This window comes from Mastomys coucha, unplaced genomic scaffold (genome assembly GCF_008632895.1).
Source record: "Mastomys coucha isolate ucsf_1 unplaced genomic scaffold, UCSF_Mcou_1 pScaffold16, whole genome shotgun sequence".
NCBI lineage: Eukaryota > Metazoa > Chordata > Mammalia > Rodentia > Muridae > Mastomys > Mastomys coucha.
In genome coordinates, this window is record NW_022196898.1 from 25283756 (window position 1) to 25296372 (window position 12617).

General features: G+C 38.8%; 1 long non-coding RNA gene and 1 pseudogene across 1 annotated transcript in view; one reads left to right on the plus strand and one right to left on the minus strand.

The window, feature by feature from the left end:
* Window positions 1–9795, minus strand: part of LOC116094070 — a 24487-nt gene extending 14692 nt beyond the window's left edge. The window contains exon 1 of the long non-coding RNA XR_004119956.1: window positions 9657–9795. This is a non-coding gene — a long non-coding RNA (uncharacterized LOC116094070). The remainder of the gene's footprint in view (window positions 1–9656) is intronic.
* A 2344-nt stretch (window positions 9796–12139) lies between these two features.
* Window positions 12140–12617, plus strand: LOC116094071 (annotated as a pseudogene).

The window sequence follows — 12617 nt, forward strand, 5'->3', positions numbered from 1 at the left end:
AAAAAAAAAAAAGAAAAAGAAAAAAAAAAGAAAATATATCCTTATTACAGTTTCCTCTTCCTCTGCTCCCAGTTTCTCACCCATTTTCTTCCCACCCAGTTGCACTCCCTTCCTGCTTCACATTAGAAAAGAACATTCTTCTAAAAAATAGTATTAACTATAATAAGATAAAATAAATGCTAACACATTGAAGTTGGGAAGAACAAACCAACAGAAAGTGAAGAGCCAAAGAGAAGGCATAAGAGACTCACTCGTTTGCACACTTAGGAGTACCATAAAAATGCTAAGCTGGGATACATAATACATACACAGAGGACCTGATGCAGACCTATGCAGGTCCTGTGCATGGGGATTCAGTTTCTCTGAATTCATATAATTTCTGCTCATGTTGATTTAGAGGACGTTGTTTTCTTGGTTCCTCCAGTTTCAAGTGTGTACAGACTGTCAATATTCTTTAAGGCTATATTTTCAGTGCCAAATAGATGAAACTTTATAGCAAGTTCAAGTGATACTACGGACACTTATAGAGACAAGGGTTAGGCAAAAGACAGACTTAAGGAATGATTATGATTTGACCATAACTTTATATGTACTCTATGAAAAAATTTAAGCTAGCATTATCAACACACCTACAATGGCCAACTTCAAGTTACCAATCTAATAGCACTGAATGCAGAGTTGGAAACTGAGCACACCACCATTACATAGAATGGACATGTGATGTGAACATATCCTAGAGTGTAACCAACCATTTATATATCAGCTAGATCTACACAACTTCAGGGACTAAGGTGAACATGAAGTAACAAATACCTTTTAAAGTCATTCTGTAAGGTTATTAACTCTACATCTCACAAGGAGTCAAATAAGGCAGTTCACTTAGTTCCAGTTTACATTTACACAGACTACAATAGACTTCTTGCTCCTTTGTCAATAAAGTGTTCACAATGTATCAAGAATCAAGGCTTCAATACTCCGATAATACTTCTGCTAAGTGTTTTGTCCACTTAACTCTCTTTTGGAGTGGAACTAAAAATACCATCCTTAGGCTTACACAAGTGTTGCTTTTGAATTATGAATATAGACTTCATTACCTACAGTCAAAATGTACAGTGCATTGGGAAATCAGATTGCTGATAACACAGCCACCCTTTGATGTACATTCAAGAAGTCCATTAAACTCGAGGAGTCAAGGAAGAGAACGTGACAACTTGTTTCCTATCTATTTGCTTTGAAAAGGCAACACTAATAGGCAGATTTCCCCTGTGACAGTGATGTGTTCATATCTAACAAAAAAATGAATGCTTCTGACTCCAAAATTATTTGTGTGGACTGTTACAACTATCTCCACGTAAATTCTCTTCTAAGCACATTTAACAAACTCAATCTTGGGTTTCAGGAACTTGTGTTTAGAAGTGGTAGTATCAGATGCATAGAAAGTTGGAAGTATAGACCACTTATATAACACAATGAACCTTTGTGGTACATCTATCAGTCTTAGTAAACATACCCCCCTCAATGAGCGAAGGAAGAAAATATGGTTAATTTCCTCCTAATGGCGGTTAGGCGTCTTTCCCCTTTGTGTAATACATTCACATGAAACAAGAAATGAAGGCTTATTACTTCAAATGTATTTTTGCTATCTGTAAGAGATATGTCCATTTCCATTTTGGAGAGGACCCAGCAAACTGATGAATCAGGAGAAAATCTGCTTATAAAATGTGCATCTGCCTAGAAGCCGATGGAAACAGATGCAGAGACCCACAGCAAAACATTAGACAGAGCTTGGTAAGTCTTATGGAAGAGTTGGGAAAGTATTCAGGGACCTGAAGGTGATAGGGACTCTACAAGAAGATCAAGAGGGTCAATCAATCCTGGACTCTTGGGGGCTCTTAGAGACTGAACCACCAACCAAAGAGTGAGCATGCACTGGACCTAGTTCCCATCCCTGCATATATGTAGCAACTGTACAACTTGGTCTTCATGCTTGCCCTCCAGGGTGGGTTGATAACAAAGGTGGGGGCTCCCCCTTTTCAAAGGAGATGGGAGAAGGGTTGAGGGGAGAGGTTGTGTGTAGGGGTACTGGGAGAGGAAGCTGTGATTTGGATGTAAAGTGAATAAATAAATAAATTAATGAAAGAAATGTGCATCTAATGAAGGTGTTAAAATGATTTCTGCCAGGGGCCAGGAAAAAGGGCTCAGCAGCTAAGACTGTTGCTCTTGCCCAGGAGTCTGCTTTCAGAAGGCTTTTAATTGGAATTAATTTTAATCTCTTCTCCCACTTTGTTCCCTCCAGTCCTTTCCAGTTGTCTCCCTCAAATCCTTCCCATGCTGCCCACATTCTAAAATTCATAGCCTGTTTTAAAATTACATTTGATACATACATACATGTATGTATATGTGCTACTCATACACATTTATAAATCTATATAAAAACTGCCCAGTCCAATTTTTGTTGCTTGTGTGTATACAGTTTGAAGTCTAATTACTCTATTTTGGACAGCCAATAATGGGGCTCATTCATGGGAGCAGCTAATTCTCCTTCCTGCAGTCAACAGTTACCTGTAGTTCTTGATGTTTAGAGGTGGGGCCCATGACATAAACTTTCCTCCTTCTGTGTTAACATTCTCATTGATACTGCTATCTTTCCTGTCTGGTTTATGTAGCCATTTTAAAGAGATACTGTTTATATAAGCGTTTTGAAGAGGGACTCTTTCAGGGGAATCTTCCTGTATTCTGGCTTTTACATATTTTTCTACCCCACTTTCAAAAATGTTTCCAAGAGACCTAGATGCAGGAGTTGTATCCCTTGGGACTGGGACCCCAAATCTGTTGATCTTTGCTTTGTATTCAGTAGTGGCTTTCTGTAACCATCTCCCTTTTCTGTAAAGAGATACCTTTTCACTTTCTGTGTAAGGGATGGCACCTACACTTAATCTAAGTACTGGGAGAAGACTTAGACTAGAACAATACAGATTGTTATACAGCCCTTAGTTGCCTAAAAGTGTGCTCCCATTGCTAGATACCATCCACTTATTTGTGGGCACACAGTTCAGATTATTGCAGCTAAATCTGATCTGAAAGTCTCTTGCCTGTGGTCTAGTATCCATGTGTTACATATTACATATTACAGTATTACATAGTATTTCTAGAAAACACTATGTAAGCTTCCAAGGGAGGGAAGCAATTAAAAGTCCTATGCATGGAAATGACATGCAAGGCAAGATGGGCACAAAGGAGCAATAAGTGACACTCCCATGCTGGCAGTAACCATTGGATGTCTAATTAGACTTACGGCTTACTAAAATAGAGGGAAATTATACCTGGTACTGGAAACCTGACTTGCTTCCTAGGTATTGTATGTCATGGACCTTAGGAAAATCAACTACTACCATCATTTTACTAGACAAGCACTAATTTCTCACTATGCTCTAAATCTTATTCTTAAAATCTGAGTTGTATTTGCCTAGAATTCTTTAGTTTCCAAGTTTCCACAGCTGATTATAACTAGTTCCACAAATCTATTGCCCTCTTCTGTCCTCTGCCAGCCATGTATGAGCATGCATATTATATACTTGTGTGTGTGTATATGTGTGTATATAGGCAAAAGATACAAAATTTTAAAAGATGAATAAAAACAAACTCTTATTTTAAAATTTTGACATATTTCATGGGGTTAAGGATGGGCACACACTCACTTGTTCCTGTCTGTTTCCTTTTAAAGGCCACAAAAAGTTTCTATTCTCATTGATTATACAATGTTCAGAACAATAATAAGTAGAGGATGACTGCTCAAAAAGTGTTTGTACTAGCTGATACATCTTTATTTGTCTGTCTTCTCTTTGAGACTTCAAGAAGCAAACTCAGTTTTTGCATACTGAAACTTTTCTTTTGAAGACATATTATAGTTAAGAATCTATCATGAATTTTAGTAAGCATCAGTAAAATAATCAACTTTTGATACATATTAAAGAAACTTATTAAAGTTATTTCTCTTGGGACTGGAGAAATGGCCAAGAAAACATGCTGCTTTGCTCAGATGTCCGGTTCTCAGCACACACATGATGGCTCACAATGGCCTGTAACTCCATTTCCATGGATTATTTACTGTTTCACAGTAACATGTTCACATACAGCAAGAAGTCATGGGTTGTGACTTAGGGAGTGTTTGTGCTAGCTTTTAGAGTTTTGTCCATCTATCTTCTGCCTTGTAATGCATGCAGATGAAATCATTCTTATGCTCTGGGCATATTGATTTTTTAAAGTAACAATCCAGGCCTCTTTACTGTGGTGAACATTGTGTGGTGAGCTGGAAGGGAAGAACGCTTATATAAGACACTCACCCGCTGAGACACATACCAGAGCTTATTATGTCAAAGTGACAATGTAGAAGTTGTGTTCATTGATTCTTAACTCGTTGGGTTTTCAAAGTCTGCAAATAGACTTCTTCCCCTTTGATGCAATGTATTCACATGCTACAAGAAATGTTGGCTCATTATTCTGAATATATTTGGGGTAAGTTGTCAAGTTTTTATTGCTTACTGGGCTGGCTAGTTTTATGTCAACTTAACACAAGCTCAAATCATTTGGAAAGAGGGACTCTCAACTGAATAAATATCTTCATAAGATTGGCCAGCAGCCAAGTCTGTGGTACATTTTCTTAATTAGTGATTGATGCAGAAGGACACAGACCATTATGGGTACTGTCATTCTGGTTTGATGGTGCTGGGAGCTATTAGAAAGCAGGCTGAGCAGATCAGTAAGCACTACTCCTTCATGTCCCCTGTATCCTTTCCTGCCTCCAGGTTCCAGGCTTGAGTTCCTCCTGTGACTTCCCCAGATGTTGGAATACAGGCTGTAAGATGAAATAAACCTTTTCCTCCCTGAGTTGCTTTTGGCAATGGTGTGTAATTTCAGCAATAGAAACTTCAGCTTAGAGACTTCCCTTCTCTTTTGGTGTAAAACTAACACACTTAGTCTCACGTTTCTGGGAGTGGGAGTTAGTATTATAAGCCTCTACTAATAGTTACCAGTCCATGGTGAAATTGTTTATAGAAGTTCATCCTGTAACATGTGTTTAAGAACCTGGTTAAGCAAACTTGCTTATCTCAAGGAATCAAAGGAAGAAACATATTCACTTGCTTTGCTAAATATTTTTTTTTTCTCCATAGACTAGAAAGTTTTGTTTTGCTATTGACAATATCCTTTTCACATGAAAGAGATGAAGGCTCATTCTTCAAAAAGCATCTGTGGTGGCATTAAGGGTTTCTACACTCAGCTTCTCTTTTGCAATGTAAGTAATAAAATCAGTCTTAGGCTCCTGAGATTGTCCTTTGAAGTTACAACATAGTGAACAATGCAGGAAGAACTCTAACAAAGACACAGCATAAACACACATATATCCCAGAAATGCACTAAACATACATTAGCAGGGCTGGTAAGAGGGCTCAGAAGTTAGCTCTTGCTGAGGTTAGTTAGGATAAGAGTTTGTTTCCAGGATGCTCAAAGCCTTCTGTACTTATATCGCCTCATTATCCATTGCCCTCTTCTGCCCTCTGCAGGCTATGAATGTACGAGTTACACATACATACCTGCTAGCAAATATGTGTGCAATAACAATTGGTGTACAAAAGAGGATATGAATTTGAAGGAGAGTGGACAGGGGTATATTAGGAGTTTGAGAAGGAGAAAAGGGAAGGTAGAAATATTATTATTGTTTAATCTCATAAATTTAAAAAGGTGTTTAAAAAAGAATGGAAAAATCCATACGTGTGAACTTAAAAATGTTTGAAAGTGTTACTTTTCTCAAGGTGTAGAAGGAAATGTGTTTCATTTTTTTTCCTGATTGCTTTTCAAAGATTATAATAGGATTGCTTTCGCTTTGGCAGTAATGTGTCCATGTACAACAATAAATTATGGCTTTTTACTAAAAAAATATTAAAGGCCACTGCTATTGCTCTTAGTTGCCTCCCAGAGGTAAAAGGTAAGTTGCTAGTGCTGAAGACAATGCACGGAGAACAGAAGAGAAATTAAGCTGGATGTGACCCTCCAACTTCCTTCTTGAGGACTGTCTTCCCTAACAGTGGAAGATGCTGCACACGCTGGCCATGAAAGAAAGCACTGGATAGGCTTAACCAGCTGTGCTGAATATTGATCACAGCCATCACCAGCATGGGAAGATATCCTTAAGGGTGAATAGTGGCATTCCTATCTTGGCAGGAACCAACTGCTGTATCATTGGACTTAAGCCCTCCTAACCATGAGGGGTATCATGTCTGGTGCTGTAAACCTAGTCAATTAGCTGTGCTATAAGGTCTCAAATCTCAGAGCATAACTTACTAATGCCATTTTCATAAACTACTAATACAAGTGCATTGGAAGTACATATCTTACACTGGCAGACAGTTTTAGTTTTGTCTCCTCATTTCTCCACAATTCTGTCCACAGAAAAGAGGGAAAACCACAACTAGTCAAAATTCAGGGAACAACTGAATGTGGGGGTACTAATCCACTGTTGATATATCCACAAAAACCTTTATCCTTATGGTTCAAGGAAGATCCTGGAAGAGGGAACAAAAAAATCAAAAGAGAGAGAGGATGACAAAGACTTCTGTGAGAGTGTATTTTTTGGAACATGACAGGGAAGCTAAATGCACAAAATCTCCTCAATATGGCTGCTTAAACTTAAGACTTAAACAAATGAAACCACAAGTTGACAAGCCAACATTAATCATGGGGACCCATACTGCAATAAAAGGCTACAGGCAATTTAATACTGTTTAGAGACAGAGAATTAGTTGTCTTCAGAGATGAGCCCCCATTGAGTTATCTAACACTAAATGGTAAGTCCTAAATATATACATATGAACAAGACTAAACAGATTCAGCAGGTGCATTTATATATTTATTCATGCAAATATGTAACAAAAATAAAGAATAAGAGGCTATGAATTTGAAAGGGAGCAGAAGTAGGTGGGCTAAAAGATGTTAAAGGGAAAAGAGTGAGTGGGTTATAATGTAATTATATAAGTACATAAAATGGTCCCCTTTTAAATGTATCCAAGAATATTATTAAACATACATATAGGTGTTACATAGGAGACTCAGTGATTAAGATCTAACAGAAAATGATATTCATGTGTAGTTTGAAACAGTATTAGGCAAATGGAAATAAGATTTAGCTAATTTACTGATACAGTGTTAAGAAATGACAGAGGCTTTATTACACCAGGAAGAGAATACCATGGTCCTAAGGGAGACATTTATATCACATTATAGGCTTAGATTTCCTACTTTAATAAAGGTTCTTAAATGCTTTAACCCCCTTATAGGCCACCTACCAGAGGTAGGGGAAAAAGAAGGTTAATAGAAAATGGGGGATGTGGGCCTACTTAGAAGAAGTTTTTTGGAAGGATAAGATTCAAATATTTGCTGTCAGGATATCCACAGTCCAATCCAAACTACCAAACATGAATCTGTAGCAGCAGCTTGATTCAGAAGAAACCAGGAGGAAGAGGCAAGAAGCAGATGGAATTACAAGTTCTCTGGCACACTTCTCTCAGTGAAGTCACCAGTGAAGACCAACAAATTCATGAAAGGCCAACCAATATGAGAGCATTGTCAGTGAATGGCACTGAAGCATTGCAAGGTGAACCAATGCAAGAGGATCCCCTCACTCTCTGTGGGGTTATATTTACATTTACATTCTTTCTAAATATTATGCACCCTCTCAAGTGTCTGCTCCAGCAAAACATCACAGGACACAACTGAGTCTCCAAAGAACCAGAAATTTCCACTTCATTCCCCCTTTCTATTTTAAAAAAAAAAAATGTCTTTTCCTCTGTTGAGTGACACCTAGGTTGTTTCCAGTTTCTGGCAATTATAAATAAGGCTCCTATGAACATATGGAGCATGTGTCCTTATTACATGTTGGAGCATCTTCTGAGTATATGCCCAGGAGTGGTATAGCTGGGTCCTCTGCTAGTACTATGTCCAATTTCCGGAGGAGCCACCAAACTGATTTCCAGAGTGGTTGTACCAGCTTGCAATTCCACCAGCAATGAAGGAGTGTTCCTCTTTCTCCATTACCTCGCCAGCATCTGCTGTTACCTGTGTTTTTATACTAGTCATTCTGACTGGTGTGAGGTGGAATCTCAGGGTTGTTTTAATTTGCATTTCCCTGATGACTAAGGATGTTGAACATTTCTTTAGGTGCTCCTCAGCCCTTCGGTATTACTCAGTTGAGAATTCTTTGTTTAGCTCTGTACCCCATTTTTTAATATTGTTATTTGGTTCTCTGGAGTCTAACTTCATGAGTTCTTTGTATATATTGGATATTAACCCTCTATCAGATTTAGGATTGATAAAGATCTTTTCCCAATTTGTTGGTTGCTGTTTGGTTCTAATGACAGTGTCTTGCCTTACAGAAGCAGAGGAATGGATACAGAAATTGTGGTACATCTACACAATGGAGTATTACTCAACTATTAAACAATGAATTTATGAAATTCTTATGGAAATGGATGGATCTGGAGAATATCATCCTGAGTGAGGTAACCCAATCACAAATAACACACAAGGTATGCAATCTCTGATTAGTGGATATTAACCCAGAAGATCAGAATATACAAAGTACAATCCATAAATCACAAGAAACTCAAGAAGAAGGAAGACCAAAGTGTGGGTATTTTGTTCCTTCTTAAATGGGGGAACAAAATACCCATGGAAGGAGTTGCAGAGAGAAACTATGGAGCAGAGACTGAAGGAAGGACAATCCAGAGACTGCTCCACCTGGGAATCTTCCCATATTCAATCATCAAATCCAGACACTATTGTGGATGCCAGCAAGTGCTGGCTGACAGGAGCCTGATATAGCTGTCTCCTGAGAGGTTCTGATAGTACCTGACAAATACAGAGGTAGAGGCTCATAGCCATCCATTGGACTGTGCATAGGGTCCCCATGAAGGAGCTAGAGAAAGGACCTAAGGAGCTGAAGGGTTTACAGCCCCTTAGGACAAACAGCAATATGAACTAACTAGTACCCTCAGAGTTCCCAGGGGCTAAACCTCCAACCAAAGAGCATACATGGTGGGACTCATGGCTCCAGCAGCATGTGTATAGCAGAGGATGGCTTAGTCAGTCATCAAGGGCTGGAGAGTCCTGGGCCCTGTGGAGGTTCTATGCCCCAATGTAGGGGAATTCCAGGGCAAGGAAGTGGGAGAGGGTGGGTTGTTGTGCAAAGGGAGGAGGGAGGGAACAGGGTTGTTTTTTGTTTTTTTGTTTTATTTTATTTTATTTTATTATTTTTCTTTTTTTCGGAGGGGAAATTGGGAAAGGAGATATCATATGACATGTAAATAAAGAAAATTATCTAATAAAAATGTCTTTTAACATTAACAATCTACACACGACAGAAACAATCATAAGAGCCAGAAAACTAGAAATTTACACCACATTTTAAATAAGCGGCTTACACAGTCAAATAATACTGACAGAACAACCTTAACATTCTATCAGTATACAATAATTTAAACAAACCACCACCCAATGCTTAGGAAACATCACGGCAGAAGTGGTAGAGAAATATTAAGACCGAACCATTGGAAACCAATGGTAGGAATGGACATCTTCTATAATGACCCTGCTGTTGTACTCACCAACTCATCACAGCAGTGATTGAGGTCATCAGTATCCAACCATGCCTGGGAGTTCATGAGGCTCCATGAGTTCATGAGCAGGTCTTTAGCAATCCTTGCTAAGGTAAAGACTGTGATTTTCTTCACTGGGGTAGCCACTGACAAGTTGCCAGTGCTCCAGTAAATAACCCCCTAAAACACACAGTCAGGCTCATGCGAGTAGCCACACTATTGGGTCACAAATAAGACATCAAACCTAAGAGGTCCTTATGGAGAGGGGAAGCAGTGGGAGAGGAAAGGGAAGGAGAAAGGGAAACAGGAGATAAAATTTTAAAATTTTACTAAACATATATATCAAGCTGTAGACTAACAGTAGTAATTGAAAAAAGAAATGACTATTTTTATGATGCAAAACGATAACGTCAACACTCAAAATCTGGCATTTATAAATAACCACTTAGCAGGTAAGCTAGAAAAACCCAATAGAGTAATATTTTAATTGCAAAATCTAAGAGTTATATACTAAGTATATCTATACTTCCTTAAAGACTGTGTTAAAATAACCACAGAAAACAATTAAATAACCAGATAGACTTACGGAACATTCTAGGTAAGGTAAGGGTAGGGAGATATCTCAAATATTTCACTTCCAAATTTAAAACATATGATTAAAACACACTATATGAAGTTCTCAAAGAACAAATAAAATAGTTTTTATTATCTCAGTGATCACTAATGACATTGTTTGCAAGGGTTTTTCTATGTCCTAGCAAAGACAATCTGGCTTCTAGTTTGAAGTGATATTTTAAGTCACTTCCTTTAACTCTTGATCTGAAGCCTTGGAATACCTTTAAAAATTGGCTAAGCCAAATGTCGTGAACCACTTCCAAATTGTTTTCTTTGTTTATTCTTTTAAATTGTACTGCCTTCTTCAAGAACCAGGCTGGGTGTTAGTTCATTATATTTCCACAAGGATATGATGAAGTTCTGAGATGATCAACTTATAAAACTAAATGCTTAATTTTGCTCACAATATTAAAGTTTGTGTTCTATAAGCAATTGTGTACCTAAAAACATCATACATACATATGTGTATCATATATATGTATATATATGCATACAGAATTAGTTGCCTTAGAGTGAAGAAACACAAAAGAGTAAAAGAAAGGGCCCAGACTTTCACAAATCCCTTTAAAGTTCCACCTCCATTGCCTCCCAGAGAACTTGTCCTTAAAATTTCTACCCCTCTCCCAAGGTTTGGGACACTCCAGGTCTAATGAATAGCAATAATCTATTGTTGTGTAAACAATCATCATAAAAATGGGGACTAAAAATACAGCATTATTTGTTATTTGGGGTTTCTGAAAGTCACATCTTAGAGAAAGCTTAAATGATTAATTTTGACTCAGTGTTGATATTCAGTCTCAACTGAGCTTTTGACCAATGGTATCATCACCTGAAAAATTGCTGGGAATGGAAGGCCTCTTTCAAGCTCACTCATGTTGAAATTAGTAGGAGATATAGGACGTTTTTCCACATGTCTGATTAATTGGTTAGCCTTATGGAATAACAGCTAAATTCTCAGAGTAAGACACTGAAATGTTATATTTTTGTTCTGCAATGGTCCTGAAAAATCTATGCCTTAAAAATTTCTTCTTGAAGGTGGACCAGCTGGGAGGCATAGGCCTCACAAGTGGCAGGGTAGCCTGGACAGGATCCTCTCTATCTCAGTCTACACCTAGGAGTGACAGCAGTGGATCTACAGTCCTCTCTGCCCCTTCCCTGCAAGCAGAGAGCTTGCCTCCTGGGAGTGCTCTAACCCAGGGACCCAGGTGAGATCTGCCATTTTCTCTCCAGTGACTTTCTAAGGCAGGACCAGCCTAGAAGCACAGGCCTCACAAGTGGCAGGGCAGCCTGGTCAGGCTTTTCTACCTCAGACCACACCTAGGAGGGATAACAGACCCACAGCCCTCACTGCACCTTTCCTGAAAGTGGAGATCCTGTCTCCAAGGTGTGCTCTGCCCCAGGAATCAGGAGGAATGACTGATACACAGCCATCTGTGCCTGAGTTTTACCAGAGGAGAGCTGATCTTGCAGAAGTGCTGAAACAGGTTTACAGACCCACAGGAGGAACAAGTTCCAGCCAGAGACAGAAAGAACATCTAATATCAAAGATCAACAGATGGCAAAAGGCAAACACAAGAATCTTACCAACAGAAACCAAGACTACTTGGCTTCATCAGAATCTAGTACTCCCACCACAGCAAATCCTGGATATTCCAAAACACCTGAAAAGCAAGATTAGGATCCAAAATCATATCTCACGACAGTGATAGAGGAATTTAAGAAGTACATGAATAACTCCCTTAAAGAAATACAAGAGAACACAGGTAAAGAGGTACAAGCCCATAAAGAGGAAACAAACAAACAAAAATATCCCTTAAAGAATTACAGGAGATCATGAGTAAACAAGCAGAAGCCCTTAAAGAGGAAACACAATTCTTCCGACATCTTAGTGAGGCTGCGGTGGTCCACCCGACTCTCTGAGCTTCGCCATGCCGCCTAAAGACGACAAGAAGAAGAAAGATGCCGGAAAGTCGGCCAAAAAAGACAAAGACCCAGTAAATAAATCTGGTGGCAAGGCCAAAAAGAAGAAGTGGTCCAAAGGCAAAGTTCGGGACAAGTTGAACAATCTTGTCCTGTTTGACAAAGCTACATACGACAAGCTCTGTAAGGAAGTTCCCAACTATAAGCTTTTCACTCCAGCTGTTGTCTCGGAGAGACTGAAAGATTCGAGGTTCCTTGGCCAGGGCAGCCCTCCAGGAGCTACTTAGTAAAGGACTTATCAAGCTGGTTTCAAAGCACAGAGCCCAAGTAATTTACACTAGAAACACAAAGGGTGGAGATGTCCCAGCTGCTGGTGAAGATGCGTGAACAGGTTCAATCAGCTGTACATTTGGGAAAATAAAACTTTATTGAATC